This window comes from Acomys russatus, chromosome 23, assembly GCF_903995435.1.
Source record: "Acomys russatus chromosome 23, mAcoRus1.1, whole genome shotgun sequence".
In the NCBI taxonomy this organism is placed as follows: Eukaryota; Metazoa; Chordata; class Mammalia; order Rodentia; family Muridae; genus Acomys; species Acomys russatus.
Window position 1 is genome coordinate 48769990 of NC_067159.1, and position 27440 is coordinate 48797429.

The window sequence follows — 27440 nt, forward strand, 5'->3', positions numbered from 1 at the left end:
CACCACAAATATAGTAGAGTTTCAAATGAAAGAATGCTACAAGGAAGTCTTGCTATTGTAAGCTAGCCTTGGCTTATAGGTCTGTTGGCATTTAAAAAACATCTTTTATATTTGGATTCTTGTACCTCTACTCTCTTCCAATTCTTATTCTACCCCAATCTCTTCCAACCTCCCCACACTAGGTAGAAGAGAATGAAGATTAGAGGGGAAAGGGACCACAGACATCAATAGGCTACTTTTGGCTGATTAGGGATGTAGAAAGTCCAATCTTCATCATCAGAATATCCAGAAGTCCAGCAAAACACCAAAACAACAATCCAGCAATAGCAATCCCAGCAGCAGGCTGAACTATCAGTAGTGAGAGTAGCAACAAGGGGAGCAGCAGCCACACAGGCTCTCTCGGGGCTCACCCATATACCTTCTCAGGAACCTCCAGAATCAAATTATTTGCAGCTGGCAAAGATTAAACCCCTGCTAGTGCACAAGGCAAGTAATAACCCCCTGCCATCAAGCAGCCTATTATTCAACACCTAGGAATAAAACAAAAGCATATCATAACGAGAGTTTTAAAGAAACCAAAAGTCTCACTACATTTCCCTCTTTTGTCCAAAAGGTGACCTTTTCTCTGACATTAATGAACTATATACAATAAGAACAATTATGAGAACTACCAAGTAAAAACTATATTTACAATGTCCAGTCCATATGTGCTTGGCAACCTTGGAGAAAGTATTCTACTATCCTGTCCTGGAAAGTCCAAACTTTTGTACCCAAATATTTTCTAATCATAACTTGCACTTACAACTGTTAAAACATCTTTGTAGACCCTAACACATTTTCTTAGCTCCTAAACAAGTTAAATTTTATGTCACTAAGCTTCAATAAGGAAAACTGTAAGAATTTAACTATCTAGTCTTCATCCCCATCAGAGACCATAGAAGGTTAAATATTACCTGAGTAAACAGGAAATACAAAGCAAGCTGCTTTCATATATAGAAATGACAAAGATTGCCAGCTACCTGGACAGTTACCCATGGTTTCTTTGTGTCACTGGGGCATGCAGTCTTTGTCCTACAGGCCCAGAATATCTGACAAACTTTTCTGTGAAGCAGGAATTTTGAAGGACTTGCCTAACTTATCTCTCTAAAGTTGGGCAGTGCATTTTCCAGTTTCCCACTTGCCCACAGGTCTGACAGTCTGCTGTCAGAAGTCAAGGTAAATGCAGTTTTTACTCAGCGGCTAGCTTTGTCATATTTGAAGCAAACTCTATGTTGAGGTTTTCAATGCCCATCATCTTCTTTGAAGTAGAATGAGGGTGCTACCAGGATCAGATGTGTCTTTCTGCCAGAAAAGTCTTTTTTTATTAAAACATCTTAAACACCATATTCTGAAAATCTCTGAAGAGCAGCATATTTGAATAGACAAATGTTGCTTATTTCTAGCTATTTACTATCTGATTAACTTTTGAAAACACATACAAAAGACTAAATAAAACTTATTTCTGTAATTAACTAAACTAGTACCTATCAAAAGGTTATTTATAGGTAACTAACTATTAACTTGCATTTCTAATTATCCTAAACAATTTATACTAGAAGCTTTCAAGGACTAGAATTTTCCATCACATTTTTAAATGAGCTACATATGTACAATACCTTAAACAAGCGTTGGAGAAAATAACCTTAAATTTCTCTCAGTATGCAATAATTCATACCAATGTAAAATATTTGAGACTAGTAGATTCAATAATCTACCTTTTACCCTATCATCTCATATCCCCATTTTTATATCATTTTATCATCCCATTTCCCCATCTTCCCCTAACAGTAGATAGGAGAGAATGATGGGAGGAAAAAGTAGGACAGAGGAAAGAAAGAGAAAGAGAGAAAGTAATTCCAGATTCTAAACTACTTTGTATCATTCCTGGCCATGATCAATAACAACTTGTAACCAACCCCATAAATGACAAGAAACATCCAAAGCTCACCAAATGACCAAATATCACTCACCCTATCTCTTGGGAATAGGGCTGTTATGTTCTTAAAGTTGCTTCTTGTTGTCTGAGGTTGAAGGCATATTTTGGAGACCCAAAGAAAATTGGGGTATTGGCCAAGTTCTGGGAGAATTAGCTATATCTTTTACTGTCAAGTCTCTGTGGGATAGGAAAGTTTACTGAAGTCCTGGCTGAAACCATCTGTGAGGTCAGACCATCTGAGCTAGCCATTTTGAGGTTGACATGAATACAAATTTTGAGGAAACAGTAACTGAGAAAGTCTATGAGCTGGGTCATCTGGGATACTTGCTTTGCCTTCATTGAGGCCTGGTCTTCTTGCTCTGAAAATACACAAACTTTTTAAAAATAGAATTATTTTTTATTTGTTGGTTTACTTTATATGCTGGTCATAGCCCCATCCCTTCTCAAATCCCTGTCCCTCTCTCCCCCCCCTCTTCCCTACTCCCCTTCCCCTATTCCTTAAAAAAGGGGAAGCTTCTCTTCCACTCCACCCCAGCCCATGAAGTCACATCAAGCCTTAGTGTTCCCTCTTCCCCTGTGGCCTGGCAAGTCAGTCCTGCCAGGGGGAACTGAGCAAAGATCTGTCAAAAGAGTCCATGTCAGAGACCACCCCTGCTCCCATTCCTAGAGGACCCACGTGAAGCCTGAGGTATCCATAGGCTACATTGCTGTATGGGGCCTACGTCCAGAACATGCATAGCCCTTGGTTGGTGCTTCAGTCTCAGCAGGCCCCTCTGGGCCCTAGTTAGTTGGCTCTGTTGGTCTTCTTGTGAAGTTCCTGTCACCTCCAGTTTCTTGTCTCTTTCTCCCCACTTTCCCACAAAACTCACTACGCTTTGCCCAATGTTTGGCTGTGAGTCTCAGCATTTTTTTTTACGAGTGTTGCTGGGTGGAGCCCCTGAGAGAGCCCCTCTGCTAGGCTCTTGTCTGCAAGCCTAGCCGTGTTCCCTTAATAGTGTCAAGGATTGTCTTTCTCCTATGTGCTGGGTCTTGGGATGGTCCAGGCATTGGTTGGACATTCCCTCAATCTCTGCTCTGTCTGCTTTATCTTTATCCTTGCACATCTTGGAGGAAGGGCCCGTTTTGGATTGAAGTTTTTGTGGGTAGGTTGGTGTTCCCCTCCCTCTATTAGGAGGGGAGTCTTCTTCATCTCTCTGGCCCCTGCTACTGTGAGTCTCTGGTACAGTCCCATTCATATCCTTCCAGGAGTCTACCCTGACTTAAGTCTCCAGCTTGTCACAAAGATGCCCCTCCTCACAGGCCTTCTGGCTTCCTGCCCCCCCCCCCCCCACTTTTCCCAGGTCTGATCTCCACCCTTATATCCTTCTGTATTCTCTTTTCTACCTTGTTCCGTCTCTTCAGCCACTACCTCTGTCTGTTCTACTTCCCCACATGTGTGAGATGTAAGCATCCTCCCTTGGGTCCTCCTTCTTAGTTATCTTCTTTGGGTCTGTGCATTGTAGTATGTTAGTCCTGTACTAACATACATGGCTAAAACCCACTTATAAATGAGTACATACTGTATGTGTCTTTCTGGGCCTGGGTTACATCACTCAGAATTATCTTTTCTAGGTCTAAAAATTTTATAAATTATTTGTTTTTAATAGTATTCCATTGTGTAAATGCACCACAGTTTCTTTATTCATTCTTTTTGACTTTTTTTTATTTATTTAAATAATTTATTCAGATTACATCTTATTTGTTATCCCCTCCCTTGTATCTTCCCTCTCGCTCCCTCTTTCATCCTATTCCCCTCTTTAGTCACTCTTAGGTTGAAGGACATGTAGGTCGTTTTCAGATTCTTGCTATTACGAATAAAGCTGTTTTGACATGGTTGAGCAAGTGTCATTGTTGTGTGGTGGAGTGTCTTTGAGTATATGCCCAGGAGTGGTATAGCTGGGTCTTGAGGTAGTGCTATTCCCAATTGTCTAAGAAAGCACCAGGTTGATTTCCAAAGTGGTTGAACAAATTTGCATTCCCATCATCACTGGAGAAGTGTTCCCCTTTCTCCACATCCATTCCAGCATGTGCTGCCACTTAAATTGTTTTATTTTGGCCATTCTGACAGGTATAAGATGGAATTTCAGAGTCCTTTTGATTTTTCGGTTCCCTTATGACTAAGGACAGGGAGCATTTCTTTAAGTGCTTTCCAGCCATTTGAGAGTCCTCTATTGAGAATTCTCTGTTTAGCTCTGTGCCCCATTTTTTAATTGGGTTGTTTTTTGTTGGTGTTTAATGTTTTGAGTTCTTTATATATTTTGGATATTAACCCTTTGTCGGACATAGGATTGGTGAAAATTTTTTCCCAATCTACAGACTGCTGTTTCATTCTATTGACAGTGTCCTTTGCCTTATAGAAGCTCTACAGTTAATACATAAACTTTTATTTTTTATTAAAAATTTTTTATTTTTTACATATACATTTATATTAGTACACATGTATACAATAAATTACCATGAGACAATCAGGAATTATATAAATGTTACATTCTTAGTGTTGTGTCTATTTTTATTTGACAGCCTTGAGAAAAACTTCTTTCCTATCTTGGTGAATCTAAAACTCTGGATGTATATCAATATCTATCATATCTCATCATTATTAACTTAAAGCATCTATCTACACCTAAGGACACTTAACTCCTAAACAACTAAGCTTAATTGTAAAACCAAAGTACATATAATTTTAAAGCTAATAAACCCCTTTGTTCTTATTTTTCCGATGCCTTTTGCTTTTCAAGTGCTTCAAACTCTACCTGCAAACTCCCTGGTTGCACACCCAATTCTGCAACCATTTCAAGAACATTCTGTCAAGGATGAGCCTTTAAAATTCTGGAAATTAGCAAAGGCCTTGGAAAGTAGGAATTCTTCTTCAAAAAATACATTTTACTTTCATAATAGCAATTGACTTTTTATCATTTGAACGTTACAATTGTAACCGTTTCCTTTACCTTCTCTCTCCTCAGCTCTGCAGAATCCTTGCAACCAGCAGCCTTCAAATCATAGTATCTGTGGAAACCAGAAGCTACACGGACACAGGAAGGGCAAACCAGATCCAGGTCTGAGAAAAGCCCATCTGTGGAGCTCAGGCACCATTGACCTGTTAGCTCCCTGGAAAAGTCTGCTCATAGGATCATGTCATGATTCTATCTGTCTGGCAAATTTCTCTCCAGGAAAATACCTATCCCCAGAGTGTTTGTAGAAAACATTCAGCAAAAAGCATTGAACATTATAGCTGCCTAAGGCTGCAATACCAGTTCAAGTAAACAGCAGCCTGGATAAAAAATTTAAAGGAAGATCTGGAGTATACAAGAAGACTGTGGGGCTTTGAAAAGCTTTGACAGTCCCAGGGTGGCATAAAGACGTGCACATATGCATAGTTGAGCACATGCCTGAGAGAGGATGGAGACAGCCTCAGTCTCTAGCCACTGGCTGATGAAGACTTTTCCAATGCAACATGTGAAGGCAAACAAAGTAAGGTTATCATATTCCTCTGTGCTATGGTAGACTCCTGATAGACTTTTCAATCTAATGTGAGAGGAAGCTAGGGAAATATGACCAATAAACATATCCATCATGACAATTACCACAGAAAGGTATGTTGGCCACATGCTACCATAAACACAAACTTAATCCAAGACAGTAATGGACAGCAAGCTGTAACCATGGCAACCACAAAGGGAGAGGGGATGAGGACCTCTGTATTTATCATGTGATAGAGTTCATTTCTGAAGCACTCAGGTTTCGTGGCTAGGGCTGGTGCTCAGTAGCAGAGCGCTGTCTTCATATGTCTTGGGTCTGAGTCTCAGACCCAAATAAAAGAAAAAAAAGCTCAGCTTTTGATCAAAGGCATGGAAATAACAAGTAAACAAGAAAATACAGTTCGTTCACTAAAGGAAGTGTATTCAAATTGTCCCCAACTTGTTAGGGGAGAGACATTAAATATCATCAAAGGAAAAAGTGAATGTGGAGGAATTTTGATATCAGCATTGCATATCCACAAATAAACAGGAACTATGAAGGACCAAATAGGGATACTAGAGTGAATGCACAATCAGTTAAAAAAAAAGTTGGGCACTCAGCTTCGCAGATATGATTTTAAATATTTGAATTAAAATTATGCCCTTAGAAACTCAATATATCTGCAATAGTGTAAACCTAAGATGTTTATAGTTTTGTACATCTTGGTAAAAGTGCTGTTGTCAAAGCTGGAGGGTTATGAAAGCAGAAAAACAAGAAAAAGACCATTCAGTAGGAGTAACAGCTAAGTTCTCACTAGAAGATGGGTACACAAATGGAAGAGGATGATACATTCACAATGAAAGAAATGCAGACTTGCCATCCAGGCGTTCTATCTGTAGCAAAAATCCCTGGCATCACAGACCCACATGATGAGAAATACTAAGAGGAACCCTATAAGCTGAATTGGAAAAGCACCAGATTGCAAATGCTTGCAAGAAAATAAAAAGTGCTGATAGATCTCAATGGCAGTGCAAATACATTTGGTTTGTTTGTAATTCTCTGCTTATGGTTTGAAATTCAAGTTCAGCAAAACAACATTTATGAACCTTGGTTAACAGAATTATAATATATACATCTGCAATTTACATCAACATTACAGCACAAAGCTTTAGCTTCTGCTGTAGATGGTCCTGAATTCAAAACACTAATTTATTCCTTAATTAACTATTCAGGAAATTAATAAAGTCTAAAGATATAAAAATATAGGCAAAGTGATACAGCAGACATCATGTTATGGAGAACAAATGGAAAACTGAAGGTGTGAAGCCTAGCATAAGACATTATATTAAATACAAGTATATAAATGGTACCATTAAAACAAATTTTAAACAATGAAAGAAACACATAGATAATGCCTTTTGCACTAAGGAAAATAGAGGATAAAAATCAAGATTAGAAAAAGTTATATCAAAAAAAAAAAAAAAAAAAAAAAGAAAAAGAAAAGAAAGAAAGAAAGAAAGAAAGAAAAAGTTATACCACACAGACACTAACCAATGAACTAGGTGATGAAACTAGTAACAAAAGAGAGCAAATATTTGCTATTACAGGCATTTTTTAAAAGGGTCTATCTACTATTCTTGTAGACATGAGCCTCGCATAGCTGTCATCAGAGAGGCTTCATTCTGTAGCTGATAGATAGGAGCACATCCAGAGACCCACAGCTGAACATTATGCAGAGCTTGGGGTATTCTGCTGAAGAGGGGGTAGAAGGATTGTAGCAGTGAGAGGGGTCAAGGAAACCCACAGAATCAACTAGTCAGAGCACATAGGGGCTCACAGAGACTAACATGACAATCAGGTAGCATGCTTGGGGTGACATAGGTCCTCTGCATATATATTACGGTTGTATAGCTTGGTGTTCTTTTGTGAACACAGTGGCAAGAGAGACCACATTTGAGACCCTTATCCCCAACAGGGTTGTTTTGTCCAGTCTTAGCATGAGGGGATGTGCCTAGTCTTACTGCAACTTGCTGTATCATGTCTCTTGGAGGCCTACACTTCTCTGAAGGGAAATGGAGGAAGAGTGGATCTGGGATGGGGGCAATTGATGGGAGGGACTGGAAGAGGAGGAGGGAGGGGACACTAAGGTCAAGATAGAACATATTAAATCAGAATAAAATTTAAAATTATTAATGTGAGATTCTCTAGTTGAACAAAAAAGGAATGATTAGGGTTTATGGTTTAATAAAAGACTTTTATGTGTCAAATTGAAAATATATCTTATAACAGCTCACATATATACATTAAAATATATTATAGACAATTCATGAAAATTACAGTTTAAAATCAGACCCAATTTTTTTTTTCAAGCAAGAAATGACTACACTGCAAAAGAGAGACAGACAAATTAATGAAAATTACTAAAGGCCTAGAATTTCTAATTTCAAAAAAATTTAGAACTAGGCAGATGTTCAGCAAAGATGTAGCCATCATCCAGCACTAACATGTATCTATTGAGTCTAAACTCAAGGAGAACATTTATCATAAATGCAAGTGGGAAGATGTTTCAGGCTGATAATGTGGTCTGTCATAAAAGTGCCTTCATAAACCAAAAAAGGGTGAGACCATTCAAGGTGCCCTTTTCTAAAAAAAAAAAATGAAATTAAATATGAAATCAATAATAGGACAATTTAGGAAGTCAGTGAGGTGGATATTAAATAATGGCCTCAAAATAAACAGCAAGTCACAGGATAAATCATTAAAATTTGATAATATATTGACATAGAAATTAACAAAAAATAAGAAAACAAAACTTATGAAACCTTAGGATGTAGATAAATTAGTATTTGTTGGTAAAAGTAGAGCTATAAACAGTTATATTAAAACATATATATATATATATATATACATATAACTTATATTAATTAGATAAACTTAAAAACTGGTTTATAAGCCAGCTCAGGATGAGGAAAACGGCTAATATTAAGGCACAAATTAGGCTAGATGAGAGAAAAACAAATTAATACTTTTTGGGCCCCATGGCTGAATCTGTCAGCCCTCTGAGGCCTTGAGGACAGAACTGAGCCTGGCTCAAGTTTCAGCAACAGTCTCTGGTAAATACTTCTGCATAGAAGAATGGATAAAGAAACTGTGGTACATTTACACTATGGAATACTACTCAGCTATTAAAAACAAGGAATTCCCGAAATTTGTGGACAAATGGATTGAACTAGAAATGATCATAATGAGTGAGCTAACCCAGAAGCAGAGAGATTCAAATGGTATATACTTACTTATAACTGGACACTAGCCCAAGGGACAGGTCCCATGAAAGTCTGCACCTACCAGGAAAGTGGGATAGAGGTGAGAACATCCTATTGAGACTCTAGGTGAGAAAAATATAGGGGATAGGGAAGTAGGTGGATCCAGAGGGTCCTAGAAACCTACAAGAGGAACATTATGATGGGTGGATCTGAGCCCAGGGGTTCTGCTTGATCAAAGGCACCAACCAAGGACAAAATGTGCAGTCATCATCAAACCCCTACCCAGATCTAGCCAAGGGACAGAACATTCTCCACAGTTAAGTGGAGACTGGGGACTGACTTTCACAGGATCTCTGGTGCCCCATATTTGGCCATGTCCCTTTGTGGGGGAGGCCCAATGGCACTCGGAGGAAGGATAGTGGACTACCAAGAGGAGACATGATACCCTAGCACCATATTCAGGGGGAGGAGGTCCCCCTTGGTCACAGTCATAGGGAAGGGGATTGGGGTGAAAGTGGGAGGGAGGGAGGAATGGGAGGATGTAGGAGATGGGATAAAAAATGAGATGTAATATGAATTATTTTATTTTTCAATAAAAATGTGTTAAAAAAAAAAAAAAAAAGAATGATGAGGAGGCCCGGTGGCACTCAGAGGAAGGATAACAGGCTATCAAGGAGAGACTTGATACCCTATGATCATATAGAGGGGGAGGAGGTCCCCCTTAGTCACAGACATGGGGAGGGGAATAGGGTGAAAGGAGGAAGAAAGGAGGAACAGGAGGATACAAGGGATGGCATAACAATTGAGACATAATATGAATAAATTAATTTTAAAAAAAAGAGTGACTCAGCACGGTCCATCCAGGCACATCCTGGTGCGAACCCTGCTTGCCAATAGCCATGTAATACAAACCAATTGGTCCCACAATATCAGGCCACTTTAAGTCCTGGGAGGCATCATATCTCCTGACACCTTATTCCCTGCCCACTCCCTCTACTCAGAAACCCACCATAATAAAGTTGAGACCTTGCTCCTATGAGACTCCCAACTCAGTGTATTTTTCCTCGAGGCAGCATCATTGTTGTGGGATGAGGCTGGGTAACCGACACTTACCATCCCACTCAGCCCCCAGGGAGAGGAAATGGCATGCCCTACCATTCCAGCTCTACCTGCTGGAGTAAGAGACCCAGCAAATACTAAAAGTATCTTTGCTGACCCATCAAAACCAAGTAAGAAGAAAAAGAAAGTCAAATAACAAATCAGACTAGGCCTGGGGATTTAGTTCAGGTGCTCAACATGCACTTAATTTTGACCCTATTCCCATATATAAGCCAACAAACAAGGAAATCCAAGGTCAAAAAATCCTTGACTGAAGAATTCTAACCAAATATTAAAACAAAAATACCTATTTCTCTTTGGATCAGTATTTTATACCCAAACTACACAAATACATCACACACACACACACACACACACACAAATATCCTGACTTTCCATGAGTAAATATGCAAAATTTCTTGGCAAAATTTATGAAATAAATCTGAATATAATCTGTCAAATCCAGAGGTTCATCTCAGGATTGCAATTATGAAAGTTTCTTTAACATTCTAATGTCAGTCAATGCCTTATACCGCATGTAATGGATTCAATATTTGCTCTCCAATATTTGTACATCTGTAGCCAACAAATGCAACCTCATTTGGAAGTTGTCTCTGCAGATATAAATAAGGAATTTTGAGCTAAGGTCTTTGTGGATTAACTGTGTGGTCTCTAAATCTAGCTGGAAATGTTCTTGTGGGTAAAGGGAAAGAGTTAAGGCATAGAACAGAGGAGATGAAAGAAAGCAGGACTGTGAACCAAGTTCACAGAGTCAGATACTGAAATGATGCAGCCACAAGGCCTAGGGCATTTGGATGTGAAGGAGCTAAGTGAACCACACCAGAAGAACCTTCCTCCTTAGAAAATGCAGATGGTGAGTAGTTCCCTGACACTTTCTTTCTTTCTTTCTTTCTTTCTTTCTTTCTTTCTTTCTTTCTTTCTTTCTTCTTTCTTTCTTCTAAAATCTTTTTCTGTGAAAACTGTAAATTTTCTATTGTCTCAACCCAAAAGATGGATGGGTACATAGGAATTTGCTACAGCCATGCTAAGAAAGTAATCTGAACTCTTCATTTGTTTGTCTCTGTAAATGCTGAAAAAAGATTTGAAAATAACAAGTACTTTCTATTATACAAAGTACCCATCAATCTAGGGAAATATTGTAATTTCTACAATTAATAAAGCTATGAAAAGCATGCAGTTGATGTCATGCTCTGTGTAATGGGGATGTGCTTTGCCTTGAGGTCTAGGGACTAGATGAGCACATCAGATATTTTAACTTCAATTTAACATCTGACCACAAGTTCCACTTGAGACAATTACAAGCAACACAAGGCATTCAGATTATGAAGACATAAAGCCAACCTTCCTTCAAAAGATGTAGTTCATATAGAAAGTCAAAAGCAACTAACCAAAGAGCTTTTGAACTAAAGCGAGTTCAGCACAGGCAAGCCATGAGATCATCACATACAACCAATAGTATATGCTTTTGCTGGACAGTTTCAGTAAAAATTAAGGAAAATACCATTTCCAGAAGCATTTATAAAGATATCAGTTTAAAAAAAAAACCAAACACTGCTGGAAGAAACCTACAGGTCTATTCAGAAATCTCTTCCCATTTTCCTGGATCTGAGAACTTAGTATTGTCAAGATGCCAATATTCTCTAAACAGAGTTATAGGGGCAATCAACCACTTTATAATTGGATTCAAGGCCTGCTCTACAGGAAGAATTCCATGCCTGGTACCTTAAACATGGTTAAAGATCCATGGCTGGAGAGCTCATAAGCCCTAGGGGAAGAATGTACTGGAAATATTTGTCCCCCAAATATTTATATTGTTTTCCCTTTGTTTGCAGAGAAGCTTCTTTTTTCCGCGAGCAATAGCTAATACAGAAGCCATGACTGAGTATTCTGCGAAAGATGGGTCAATGAGATCAACCTCCCTTCATCGAAGGTTCAAAGAACATTTTGTAACAGAAGCAGAAAGAAGGTAAAAGCCTCACGATGAGAGAAAAACTGTGAAGTGTTGACTTCTGGACATGACAGGGATGGTGTACCCATCAGCTTGTAGTATGTGTGATTGCTGTCAAAAGACATGTAGATCAAGCTAGTCAAAATTTCAACAGGTGTGGGAAGGTGGTCCTGCGGCCCCATACCCTGCCTGGAAAGCTATTGCAGTTGCTCATTGGTAAGAGAACAGAGTCACTTTTCTTTGGAGATGTGGTTGCTGGTAGTTTACTCTCATCACAGCTGATTTGATGGAATCAACACTAACTGTACTCGTGGCATTAATAAAATAATCTGGGATGCAGAAATAGCTTAGTGGTTAGAGCACTTACCATTCTTACAGAAGACCAAACTTCAATTCCCAGCACCCACATCTGGCAGCTAACACCTATCTCTAACTCCATCCTAAAGTTTTTAACAGCTTCTTATAGATTCTGTGGGTACTTGAGTTAACATGTACTTATCCCTTTACCAACAGACACATACAAATAATACAAATAAAATAAAGTTTAAAATAATAAATAAATAAATAAAAAGACATATACTCAACAGGGAGACATGTTTCAGGACCTGAATGGCAGTTTAAGGGAAGTGATACGGAAGAGGTTATAACCAAAGTATACTGTCTACATGTATGACAGTTTCAATATTAAATATTTTAAATGGTTCTATAAAGAAAAAAGAAATAAGATGAACTTAGAGAGTTCAGCTTTAGAGGAAAATCAGCAAGAGGAATGCAAAAAAAAATATTGAAATAACAAGAAAGAAAGTTATAATGTTTAAAACTAAAGTGATGGGATAAACATTGAGATGTAACAAAAATAAATTAATAAAAAAATATTAAGGACATGGCAAAAAATAAATAAATAAAACTAAACACCCACTCCAAAAACATGTTTAAAGGCAACATACTTAGAAATCTTTAGTTCTTCCATTCTGACTTACAATTCTAATCTATCACACAGTTTACACTTTCAAGGTCTGACATTACTCCTAGCACTTTTATTGGTCTTTAACTTTTCTCTCATTTTTTTTAGAATGTTTTTGTTTTATAAACATCAACAACATCATGCCTGAAATGCCTAGGATGTTATTATATACATTTCATTACAGATTCAAATACACGAATTTTTATGTGTGTGTGTATATGTATGTAAGGCTGAGTGTATGCATATGTATACCATGTGCAGTGGCCCACAGAAGCCAGACAAAGGAGCCCAATTTCTTTAAATGGAAGTTACAGGAATTTGTGAGCTACTATGTGGGTTCTGAGAATTGAACCCAGGTCTTCCATAAGATTTCCAAGTGCTCTTAAACCCTGGATTATCTTTCAAACCCTTAAATTTGTTGTATGTCTATGAAATATATAATAATTTGCCATGGATACATAACAGCAAGGGTTCTCTGACAATATTAGCCAAACAATTGAGAGGGAAATATTAGTCCTTGGGTGAATGAAGACATACCTAACAAAATGGCTCAGTAAAAATGCATCAGTGTAAGTGGTGGGGAAAATGGCCCTCAGCACACTGAACTGGATGAAGTGCATATTTATGTACCTGCCATGAGTCATTTGTGCAAAATTGCTCTGTGAATGCCTTTGGGATTAGCTTTAACTCCAATCTTTTTCAAATTAAAAAAAAAAAAATAGCTGAAACCTTGTGTGACATGCAAGAGGGAAACCATCAGTTTTGATTATCTAAATGCAGTGAATATGATTTGGCTTAAAATGACTTATTACACGAAGAGTCAATGAATGTAGTGAATGAGGCAGAAGCCAAATTTAATAAGGAGGAAATTAAACTCAAGGAATTTGATAAGTAGTAGGAAATACTTGTGCTGTATTGTCTCCACAGATGGATTAAATTCAAGGGAAAAAAGACAACCACAATGATGCCCAAACCAGGAAGCTAGCAAGGAAAGCAGCCTATGCCATGTGCAATTAGTGGTCTGTCCAACTTCATGCAATGCACGCCTTTGATCCCAAAGCCCTTCCAAGCCTCTACTCTGAAAGGACACTGGGAAAATGGAGAGTCATGGACTACAGCAACTCTCAAGTACAGAAAGGCGGGCGAACCACATTCAACTGCATGTCTTGATGTAAAAGCTTGGATGCAGCCATCAGGCAAAGATGATTCCCCAAATCTTCAGGAAATAGCTCTTTAATTGTGCAGTCAGAGTATTGCAGTGAGGAAGTGATTGCTAGAAAGCAGTTTCAGTCATCTCATGGACGTATGCTTTATCACTTACTGTATAAGTATAAGGCCATGTGACCACTCTGTGGTGACATTATGAAGCTTAGCTTACAAGTGCATAGAAGGTTTTGAATAAATTCCCAGTCTAAATGCAGTGTTCTTTATTCACTTAGCAAACACTCGCACACCATTTCCTCCAGGGTTCAGGTGTGAATACTTTCGAAGTATTGGTTTGCTTAATGTTCTACACAAGTTGAGTAGGTGAGTAGTGTAACTTTGCAGTTGAAGGAGAGACTGGAGAAGTTTAAATAACTCGCTGACAAAGCATTCTGAGCTGAGTCTGTGGCTTAGCTGCTAAAATGCTGCATGCATAAACAGCAGTGCATTGCTTGTGATGGCATTACAGGTAGCAAGTATTATAAAAGAGAAGTTGGGGGAGAAATTAAATGAGATGTCGGAAAGAAAGTGAGAAAGTGAAGACAGGCATATTGGGGGCAGGAATGATCCTGTTCTCTTTTGGCATATTTGCAAGAGGTGTAAATAAAGCTAGGAAGCGCACTTCCAACTGTGGACCCTAAAATGTTTGAAGTAACTTCAAAAGGGAAAAGGTTGTTATTCATCTGGAGTCATGGGAAAGCATATGACCCACTCATAATTGAGATTTAGCCACATAGGAGCACATGCCACCAAATTTATTCCCTCTCACTGAATTCATGCTGAGTATGGCTTTTTAAGTAATTCGTTAGTATAACTCTAATTCAGAAATACTTGGAACATGAGGAAAGGCCTAAAGGTTTCAGAAACCACACAGCCAAACAAACTTCGTTATATCCAGAGCCTTTTACAATATTAGCACCAACTACAAGTGTCACATCAATGCTCCTCATAAACCAAGCACACTCTGTGGCAATGCCATGTTCCTGAGGGAAGGAAGCCTCTCCTTACACAGAACTTGCAGGACAGTAAACTCCAAATCACACGTGCATAAACTAAGGACCTCCTCAAAGGTAAAGAAGATGCAGTTGAGCATATGTCATAAACATGAAGGCTGAGAGAATTGCATGAATCTAGAAGTGGAAGCATTTAATGAGATGACCTGAACACTGAGGAGGCAGTGTTTTGGTATGGCAAGGATGGATGAGAAGACATTCAGAGGAAGGACAGCAGGCTACCACGAAGAGATTGATACCGTATGAGCATATACAGGGGGAGGAGGTCCCCCTCAGTCACAGTCATAGGGGAGGGGAGTAAGGGGAAAATGGGAGGGAGGGAGGAATTGGAGGATACAAGAGATGGGATAACAATTGAGATGTAATATTAATAAATTAATAAAACATATTTTAAAAATTATCATAAAAATAAAATAAATAAAATTTTTAAAAAACAACTTAGTATAATCCTTGTAATGAGCTTCAGCACAATTCAATGTCACGTGTACTTTTAAGGGTGAAGTGTTTAAGATCATTCACAAACAAGGGATGGGATAACAATTGAGATATACATTCCAATGGCCTTGAGAATGCTCAAGCAGGAGTCTGCACCCATTGTTCTTGATATTGACAATGAACTGCAGTGACTTGAAAGAAGGGTAAGAAATGACAGCTCCTATAGTCATTATTTAATCAGTGAGCAAACCTAAAGAAAAGAAATAAGATGGGCTGATAAATTGTTGCCTTTGATCTGTATCAATAATTTCAGAAGTAAGTGGAAACTCTACACAATTAAGAAGAATATAATGTTCATTCAATGTTCATTCAATTCCAGTTTCTTTCTCTTTGCATGAGCTGAGAGCTCCTGTTCTAAGGTCTGGGGCAGGAAGAAGGGTGTGGTGGGGCAGGGGATAATACGTTCAAACAGCTAGTGAAGCATGCTCAGTGCTTCATGGAATAGCGAAACAACCGTCCAAAGCACAAGAAGCCGTTTTCATTCACTGGGTGCTACCAGGTCTCCAACAAGCACAGGGGAGAGGCTTCGCTTGGAGCAATGTGTGTCTTTGACAGGCCTGATTTATGAAACAGCTGATTTGTTATTTATTGACCAGAGACTGATTCTCTTCACCCACTTTAGAGTCAGCTCAATAAAAAGCGAGCATGGCGCTTGTTTGGTTACAAGCAGAAAGTGCCTATCGACTTACTGTGTTGGCCTGCTTTGATACTATGGCATCCAGATGTTCAACACGTGCACATGCACACTTCAGAAACAAAACAAAAGACCCAATATAGGTCTTCTCTGCCACTGAAGAGAGGAAAACACTCAAAACATGTTTCATCAAGGAAAGAACTCAGCAGCAGCACAAAACAGAGTCTGAAATATCCTCTTAGTAAAAAAGTAAGAGACATTCATTGAGTTATTTTTTTATTCATTCATTTACTGGATAATACCTTTTTCAGAGCCATGTTTAAGACATCTGGATGGCATGGTACTAGCAGTTTAGATAAGCTATAAACAAGTGCTATCTGTATTACCCAACATCCTGAAGTAACCCTAGTATGTTTTCATCTTCCTATATCGTAGCTGCTGTTTAAACAATCACTCCTCATTCTTGGTCTCATAACCTAAGTGCCATTTGTTCTTGGTCAGGGAGGTCCTTTAATTTGTTTTCTTCCCCAATGAGTCCCATGGAATCTATATAAATGTGTTTTCAGATAACACAAGGGCCCTCCAGTCCAGTAGCGTGGACTTGCTTATACTCCAGTTTAGCACATTTAAAGGTGACGTTGATGTTTCTGTAACATTGATTTGCTGTGTGATGATTTTATGTTTTTCCTTTGGCTCTTAAGATACTGAAAACATGAAATCCTACACTGATATTTGGGCAATTTATGAATTTTCCTCTTTTCTTTAGTATTCTAAAAATGAGAAAAATAATGACCATCTCCACTGAAGTCAGGAGGAAAATTGGTTCTTTTCAACAAAATTTCTGGAAACGACTTTGTCCAACATGGAATAATAAATATATTTAGTGGTAGTTTAACCTGTCATCTACTGGGATTTGATTTTTCTCTTTTTTAACTTACCATTGTCTGAGAAATGGAAAGCATTATCACTCTTGGCATTTAGTGTAACAAAACAAGTTAAGTGAACATCACATGATGGATTCCACAGTCATTATTCTGAAAGCATTATGGTGTAAGGTTGATCATAACACTCATTCAGGGCAGGCTCATAATGAGCTGCCTGCTGTGGTGTGTAGTTGTATCCCAGAGGGGTCTCTGCACAATCAGGCCCCTAGAAAGAAGAATCCCTCAGCCTGCTCATCTGGGTTATAAAACACAATGGAGTATAATGTTCAGTGTATGTTTTGTGGGATTATAAAGTGTAGATTGATTATCATCTCCTCTTCTTACAGCATAGATTAGCCTTTCTGGAACTTTCACTTGTCAATATGGGACTGTGGCTCCTACCCCTAAGACTAATTGAATTGATGGTGCCTTTTTAGAACAGGCATTCTGCCAACAGGTAGTTTTACGAAATGGCTGGTCCATGCTAACTACCAAAAGAAAAAACAATTTCAATTTATTTTTCCTGGCTTGCCCTTGAAGGGCTGATGATGAAGAAAAGAAAAGTTTTAAAGAATAGCCAAAGCAATGGAAATGGTTTTCATTTTACATTACAGAGCACTGTCTGGAGAAGGCTCCCCTTTGGCTAAGAATATTAGCCAATCTTCATGCTGTCATCTTGGCATCTCTAGATATGAAAAATAACTCATATCCATTTCTCTTGAAAATGTATAATTCTACACAATATTATTTGTTACTTTTGTAGCCTGAGTGAAATAAATTTGGTGGTCAATATAGAACAATATAGCTTTGTTGATAATCACAACTAATCACACCCATTTTCATTACTTTGTGCAGAAAATTTACAATACTCACTTTACAGCAAAGAAAACAACAGCATGTCCCCACCTCCTGAACACTGATGTGCTGCTTTAAGTGGGATGGAAATCCCAGGCCCCTAACTGGAGTACAATCATTTTACAGCACCGTAGACTGAGCAGTGGGAAGGCTTCACTCATAGTGAGGAGGTCCCTCAATAGTTGCTGATCATTTGCTATCTCGTTGTACTGTCTTGAAATCAGCCCTACAGTCTCAATGCCGTATCCACACTTTGAAGGTTTTACACATCTGAAATCAGAGTTAGTGAATTTGGGTATGATTCACCTGAAGGCACAAAATCCAGATTGTTTTAGTCATGCATGAGAAGTAGACACTCTCTGGAACAGGTATATGGAAGAAAAGAAGGGTTTGTAGTATCTTCAGGCATGAGAGTTTAAAAATGAAGTGAAAATAATCTAAAAATGAAATGAACTCTTTAGAAATACTGGCATCATTAAAACACTTCTTTGAACTTCGTTTTTCTTTAGTTTACCACATTAATACCTCCCAATACACAGTGTTTGGTATAGGTAAGTGTTTGCACCTTAGTAAGTGTCCTTTAACTATTATGGGATAGTCCATGTAGTAACCTTCCAAATAGTTGCTATATGGAAAGAATAGGGTTTTTGTTTGTTTGTTTGTTTGTTTGTTTGTTTGTTTGTTTTTTGTTGTTGTGTGAACTATTTTTTTTTCTGAATTCAGGATTTCTTTACCTGTTAGTTAACTTAGAGTTTTATTTAGAGGCTCAGGACACACAACAAACTACCGGCTAAAGCAAGTGGGTCTATTTTGGCATGACTATCTCCTATTCTTAGTGGCACGTTCACACTTTATAGAATATTTCTAAATTTGGAGTTACAGTGACTCAGAGTTATCATTGTGACTGTCAAGGGCAGCCAAACTACTAGTATGAACTCATGCTGGGGAATAGATAACGTAAAATAGCACAAGAGTAGGCTATTCTACCAGGGATTTCATCAAAGAAACTAGACTTGGCTCTGTGAGCACAGAAACCATACTCTACCTCACCCATAGTCCATCTTCAGTCTGTGGTGCAGCGTATAGCATGGTATGAAAGTTTAGGTTGTACTTTGTAGATGTAGAAACACTTCTGTGCACTTTCTCTTACCCACTGGTTTAACATTTTCTGAACCTGGAGACCATGCATGAAGGTCATTGTGTTTTACTCCAAATTCCAAGTTCTGGGACACTTTTCTAGAGATAGTAAGTGGTTATTATGTGTAATGAATCAATCATAGCTATTGAGAAGGATCATTTGATTAGTACGTTATTAAGAACACCGGATACCTGTGGGTGACCTTGTATTAATCACATCACAGGAGTCTCACCATCGTAGCTTACTTCCTCTTTAAAAGTTAAGAACTACAAAAATAATTGTTTAACCTATTATGAATTTAAAGCATGCTAACAAATACAATTCTGGCAGTCATAACTAATGAGTGTCTAGTTTCTAAAGGCCAGCATGTGTGCCTAGAGAAATCATACCCAAAAGAGACAAGTTTAATTTTTATTCAAATTTTGAACACTAGAAAACAAGTGAATTTAAAGGAGTCCAAACGCCCAGAAAGCTCCATTTGTCGTGTCATAATGTTCTACTCTTGAGGAAAATGTCACAAAATGAAACATCACATTTATATTCCTGAGAATAGCATTACCATACAAAATTTGATCCATTTTTAAAGTATTTGTGAATTTGATCAAAGGTAAAAATTTAAAATAGCTTTTTGCTAAGGAAAAGGACGGATTCTGCCTCCAGTCAAAACATTCACTTTTTAAAGAGCAAATTAGCAGATACCGAAGGCAGAATAGCATTTTTTGTGGCATAAGTTGGCATCTCTAGTAAATATTCTACATAGGAGCCGTGGAAAAACTTTCACAGTCTCAGGCTATTATTAAATATTACCTTAAATGAGATTCAAACTAATCTAAAACATACATTGGATGTCAAGTTTAACCAAAACAATGTCATCACAGATTCAAAACATGGCCAGAAAAACGTATGACTTGGAAAGTACAATAAAGTGTCATGGGTGCGGGGCAGGGGTGGGAATTCTGTACATAAAGCAGATCCCCAGCTCCAAGAGAGTAAAGCAAACAACACAGGCGGCTCTGACAGCTTTCTTCCACTTTAATGAAACAAGTTTCAGTAGAAAACTTAAAAGATTAAAAACTCACAACAAAATAACTTGAGTACATTTTTCTCCGGGCTGTCTCGGAGCCCAGATGAAGGCCAGACTTGGCACTTCTCCTATAATGGGATCAGAGCACACAGCCAAGCTAAATGAGACGCTAAAGAACCTGCATTTTCTAGATTAGTTGTCTAGCCTGATCAAATAAACTATAGATTGGCTAAATTTCCAGTTCATGATATGCTATGTACACACACAAATCCCAGCTCTATTTGGCCCCAGAGTAATAATCAATTTCCAGAAATAACACAGCCACCTTCAGCGTGTCTTTGGCAATACTTCCATCTTATTATCTTGGAATTATGCTATTTTTCATGGCTTATGAAAATCTATGAAGGATATCCAAACAGTTCTTTTATATTGAAGATTTGTACTGAAATGTATATTGAAATTTATACTCCTTATTATGCTCAACATATTGACTAGTTCATTATCAGACCCTGCACTAAGACAGCTCCAGTTAAACGCAGAGGGACACTGTTATAGGCAACTGCAGTGGTTTTAGAGAGTATGATATCACTGATTGCACACATGGGAAGAGAGGCTCTTTTTTTCATCTGATGACACCACAAACACTTAGGCTTTGTAAAAAAAACAAAAAAACAAAAAACAAAAAACCCAAAAATTGTCTTGGCTTTTCCTACTTAAAAATGATTGTTTTGTTGCTGCTCATTTAGTTTGTGAATGATCTTAAAGACTTCACCCTTAAAAGTACACGTGACATTGAATTGTGCTGAAGCTCATTACAAGGATTATACTAAATTGTTTTATAAAATATTTATTTATTTTATTTTTGTGATATCTTTTAAAATATATTTTATTAATTTATTCATATTACATCTCAATTGTTATCCCATCTCTTGTATCCTCCCATTCCTCCCTCCCTCCCATTTCTCCCTTACTCCCCTCCTTTATGACTATGACTGAGGGGGCCCTCCTCCCCCTGTATATGCTCATAGGGTATCAAGTCTCTTCTTGGTAGCCTGCTATCCTTCCTCTGAGTTCCACCAGGCCTCCCCAACCAGGGGATGTGGTCAAGATTGCAGTCTAGTGTTAAGTTTTCATTAGTAAATATAAAGTTTCAGTGCCTAAAAGAGGTACCCAGTTGCCTATAAACACAAAGGGGAAAAACAATGACAATTTTCTAACATTTTATTTACATGATTTTTCTTTATTTATTTAATCACTTTACAGCCTGATTCCCTTCCTCTGGTCTCCCTAGCCCCACCCTCATGCCCACTCCCCTATTTTTCCCCCTTCTTCTTCTTAGAGGCGGGGAGATGCCCCCAAGCAGTGACAACTCACCCTAGCATCTCAAGTTGCATCAATACTAACCATATCTTCTCCCACTGATGCCTGGCAAGGCAACCCAGATAGGGGAAAGGGATAAAGGGACATAAAGGCAGGCAACAGGGTCAAAGAACAGCCCCTACTCCCATTGCTGCAGGACTCACATGTTGGCCAGGCTGCACTGTCTACTACTCATGTGTAGGGGGCTTAGGTTCAGCTCATGCATGCTCTGTCGTTGTTGCTTCAGTCTTTGTGAGCTCTCATGGGCCCAGGTTAGTTTATTCTGTATGTCTTCTTGTGGTGTTCTTGACTCCTCCAGTTCCCTCTATGCTTCCTCTCACTCTTCCAAAGAAAAATGCTTCCTGATGTCCATGGCTGGCCAAGTACACTTTGTTTTATCTTGTAACATCGGCTGTACGTGGCCAGTCATGGACATCAGAAAGTGTTTTTTAAATCTCTCTAGTAAGGAATTTAATCTTACATAATTCTACCATGAAATGATGCTTTTTCATATTGCTTATTTATTTTTTGCTTGTTTGCTGTTAACTGAAAAATAAACAGTGCATACTTTAGTTCTGTTAATTATTGGGTAGAGGGAAGCCCTATAAATAAGCAAAGGACTGCAAGCAGACTGTTGATACTATTTGACTCTGGCTGACTAATAATTGGAAGACAATTCATTGAATTGAATCTTTGAAGTTTAGAAAATATAATTTTGTAACACTCAAAGCCAAAAAGAATAGGTGGATAAATAAAAAATATTGGGCTTTAGCTATGTCATAGCCTCATCTGCTCTCCTAAAATACAATTACCATAGTATTAAATCATTTATTGCAACCTCATTGAATATGATTGACTAAGACTGTTATGAGCAAGCCCTGGAAAACATTGGAAGCTCCAACTCTGAGCCATTTTGAGATGAAGGTAAATATTGATAGTATCATGCTGTGTGCATATGAAAAATGCCAAACACATGGGTACGACATTCCCAAGGGCAAAGAAAAATTCTGTCCAAAATATGTGGGAAAATAAAAAAAGTTATACCGTGTGAGATAAATCAGGTTTCTGTTCTTAATCTGTAGCTCCACTCACTGATGACTGTGAGAGTGTAAATAAGTAAGGGGACTGTATAGATCAACAGTATTTTGTTTCTGTGTTATTAGCAGAGCAGCAAATTCAGGGACACTGGTATTTAAAGCTCGCTAGTAACAAGGTATCTACTGAGCATGTAATTTATGTGATCCAATTTGTGTGTGGTAATGTCTTCACCATGTAGGGGAAAAGTTATTTGAGGAGGGAAAAGGTAAGTCATAACACAACAACTCTTGTTAAAATTCAGTAGACTGTGAAGGAGAGGTGACGAGTGCTGGATTCCACTTAGGGACGATGATTCCTTTGCTGGAAGATGGCAAAGCATATTATGAGGAAGACAGAGATAGAATGAAATGATATGAAAGGGAAAGTAGAAGAAATATATCAAGAAACAAGAGAAATGAGCTGGGGATGTAGTAGGAGTTTAGAGAGTGCTCGTCTATGCACAAATCCCTTGGAGTTTAACCCCCAACACTGTACAAAGCAAGAGGCCACGCCCTGATACACGGGAAGGACGTAGTTACCATCTGGGTTAATTTCTATGACTGTGATGCGGAAGTGTAGGCAGAAATAATAAAGTTGCTCCTCCCCAAGTTTCTTTTGTTCCTATCTGGTGTTCTATCCCAGCAGAGAGTACAGAAACGCATGCGTTTTTAATTCTTGAAGAGAAAGTTGTTAGAACAGATGTACGGAAGAACGCTGGTTTACTGAGTGTTTCCAAGGATACTTGGCTGTGACTCTCATCTTTTCTGTAGCGCTGTGAAGCCAGCATAACTCCACACCTCTGCTTGCCACCAGTTCCCAATGTGTTTATTTAAGTCCGGAGCCCAGGGAGGTCAGAAAGGGCATCGCATCCTCTGGAACTGTGGTTACCTAAAGCTCTGAGCCGTGACGTGGGTGGAGGGAACTAAGCTCAGGTCCTCTGCAGGGAAATAAGTGCTTTTAATAGATAAGCTGTCTCTCTAATCAAATTTATTTGCATCTTCAATTTTAATTTCATTTTCAGATATGTGACATCAAGATAGACTGGATGCAGGTAAAACTGTGACAACACAGATATTTATTTACACTCATTATTAAAGCTACATTTTATCTTTCATCCAGTCTTCACTCTCCGCAAAGCAGAGGCATAATTTTTCCTAAGTGCATAAGCATTTGTTCCCTACAGTTTTCACCTATTGTCCAGGCCTTATAATTTGGATGAAAGGAGGATATACTAGGTTAATTTATTAATAATTAGAAGAAACTTAGGGTATGGGAGGACAGATATATTACATTGTTGGCTAAAATTAAACTATTAGATCAATTTCCTTTCTTCTTTTAATGGTACTACACAACTAAAGTTAAGAAATTATGTAAAAAATTCACATTTCATTCATTCAGATAACTGAATTGAATTAATTCATGCTATCATGAAATTATTCTATTGAGATGTTCCATAAAAATAATTAGGATGCATCTTAAATTTTCTTCCAATGTCTTAAAAATCTCAGATAAATTTTATCTGAAAATGGTTGAAATAGTTTGACAGTTTTGATGGGGATTCAGCTGTAAAGGGCCAGATTCCAAGTGGTTGTGGAATAAATATTAACAATTCATGGCAAACTAAATCTCTGGTTCTTTCTATTCTTGTCTCTGAATGTAAACATTGTGCTTTAAATATGTTTACTATAATAATAAAACACCAATTTCAAAGAAAGATATACTAAATTATCCAATTTTCAAAAATAATCATTTATTAAGAAATACCACCATTTTCTGGTTTAGCTTCCAATCTTATTATTTATGAATTAAGCAAATAGCTGTCTATTCATTGGGAATGCCTTTAAAAAATCACCTAGGCCCTTCTCTGCACCCTGTAGGCTGGTCATCAGGGAGGAATCTTCCAGCTCAGTTTCAGCTTGATTCCCTTCGACTTTTAAGCCCAGTTTATATGGTGTGTTCAGCACTAGGGACTTATCAATCAGTTTTGGTGGACAACTGAGAAGAGTGGCAAGAGCCTACATTGCTTTCCTGACCTCACTGGCCAATGAACCACAAGGTAGTGTCTCAGAACTGCCATTAGTGTTTGTGCTCTATAACCTGGCTCTCAGCATATAGACACGTAGGATACATCCTTTATAATTTGCCTTTAAAACTTACCTATTGTTAAATTCTAGGACCCACAATATCAACCTATCAAGCAAGATGTGTTCAGCGGTGCAATAGCAGCATAAGCACCATGGGACTAACCAACTGGCTTTGGACTTGAAGCCTGTTCCACAGCAGGGAATTTACTCCTAGCACTGTACATTAGGTCAAAACTCCATGGCTGCGGTCCTGGGTCCTAGAACTGCATTTACTATGCTCTTTAGTTGTCATAGAGCCAAGCTGCCTTCTAAATATTTATGTTTTTGCCCCTGCACAAATGCTATTCCAAAAACTTAACTAGAAACACTTCTCTTTGCAATGAACTTTAATGTAGGTAAAGATACTGGCCTATTCTTGGTGCTGAGAATATGTTACAGCTAAGTGCCTGGTCCCTGAACAGGACATTACTTACACTACGCCCTCTAGTGCTCAGGAAGTGCTGAAGAGATTTACTGAGCCCTACTCCTCCCAGTTAAACTTGGCTACTGTTGGCTTTTAGGAAGGAAAACAATCAATGTCCTCAGTTGTGTGCACTGAGGAGCCCCACAGATTCCAAAAGGGATGGTCCTACATCCATGGTCACATAAATGAGAAACTCGGGAAGTCTAAAAAAAAAAAAAATAGACATGAATGTGAGAAAAGGATGAGATTATGAGGAGTAAGAGGAGCTGGGGTATCAGGGATGGTGGATTTTTCAATATTTAGAACATACTGTATACACGAATGAAAATGGCAAAGAGTGAAGTCAATAAAAGTTGTAAACTATTTCCAAAAACAGGCAAGAATGTTTTTAAACTATAATGTCTTTTTCTATATTCCTGACATTAGATTCTGCAGATGTTATTTTAAGCTTAAAAAAAGCACACATGACTTTCACAGCTGAGAATCGGCAAAGGATGATGACATGACATTCCGTTTCTCTCTCAGTGAGCCTTCCTTGGCAATTCAAAGTGGAAACCCACAGGGTAGCCACAGGAGGTAACACCTTCCTGGATCAATATTTGTGCATCAGACGTTATAAGAATGTTTTGTACGGTTCATAAATAAAGGGCTTTTTTTTTTTTATTTCTCCAGAGTCAAAGTGAAATTAAAAGAAATTTGGCTGTCAAGGGATTTGCCTTCTCCGGAGCAAACAGCTTACTAAAGGAAGGCTTTAAATTTGTCAATTAAGGGCAAACACTCAGTGAAAAGAATGGTAGAAAATTTTCTCATTCTGAGGGTCTTTTTTTCCTGGTTAATTTGTAGTTTCATAAAAAACTGTGTCATATCAAATAAAGTCAAGTACAGTCTTTTACAAAGTGTCAAGTTTGATTCAGTTCCATTTAACACTTATTAAATACCCAATTTTTATGAAGTAGCATAATGCTATGGGCTGCCTATGAAATGATGAGGAACACACAAGCCTGGTTCTCTAAAGAACTTACGATTTGGTGATGAAACTTGGACAACAACAGGGCAAAACAAACAAATAATGACATAGTCATTGTGGAGTTGCATTTATTTGAGGTGTAGAATTGCCAGATGCAACCAACGGTTGCACTGTGAATTTCAGAGCAAGGAAGAGCCAATGAGACAGATGATGGATGGGAGGTGTTTTTGTTGGTATCACACCTCTGGGTAGAAGAGACCTAGAAAATAATAAAAAGTGTAAAACTGGTATAGTGCAAACACTGAGCAGCTTAGCTCAATAAGAGCTGTTAGTGGAGGTAGATGTGACTGGGTTAAGCATCACTAGAATTGAACAGGAAGGTGACCGCCACCCAGTCTTTGGGAAGAGAGAGTGGCAGTGGCAGGGGTTGCAGAGGAGCTAGGTGTTATTCATGTGCTTGCAGTAAGTTTTATGCCTTATTAAGCAGGTTCCCAGATTAAACTGCCTTAAATAATAGTACAGGGTTTTGTTTTTAAATGAGATGCGACTGAGTTTGAAAACCTATTGCACCAAAAAAAAAAAAAAAAAAAAAAAAAAAAAAATGCTCTAGTTACTTGATGGCAAAGTACTTAAAAAGAACCACTGAATCATGACCCAGTGATGTATGTTCCAGAGATGCAAAGGTGGTTAAACATTAGAAAATCCATTAATATAATTCATCACTTAATAAAGTAAAGGAAAAATCATCTCCAAGGATGCCAAAAATGCATTTAATAAAATTCATCATCATAGTAACTTCATAGCGAAAGAAGTTGGCAAATGCTATCTGAAGCAAACGGTCAAGGTCATGAGTAATAAGACGCGCTGGCATCCTTTAGCCCCATTAAGACAAGCCAGCAGTGACAGTGGGTCCTGATAATACTCCTCACCCAAATCTACATGGCTCTGTCAAATCATAGAGAAACATCAGGATAATTCAAAAGGGGCATTATTCTACAAGCTGCTGCAGCTGTGAGATTCAGGGACCAACAGAAGAGCTTACTGACTGGGGATGGGTTGCTTAAGGCGCAATGCGGACAGTGAGCTTCCAGTGTGGAGAAGACACTGAAAGAACTGCTGGACTCTGGAGAACAGTGTCACGTGTGCCATGCGAGTGTGATGCATGCGAGAATGAGACATTGGGAAAAGCCAAAGAATGTAAGAGAGTTCTCTGGAAATATTTTTGTAAATATTAACACTAGTTTAAAAATGCATTTTAAAAAGCACCATTCAATTTCACTATTAAAGGCAGCTAAATTTTATGTAAAATATACCTCAACACACCAAATTATTCAAATGATTGACATTAATTGTGTTAAAGCTGAGAGAAATCGTGGTTCTCTTGTTTATTTATTGTATATAGATGTAGTGAATACGCCCATGTTTTTGTTTTGATCCC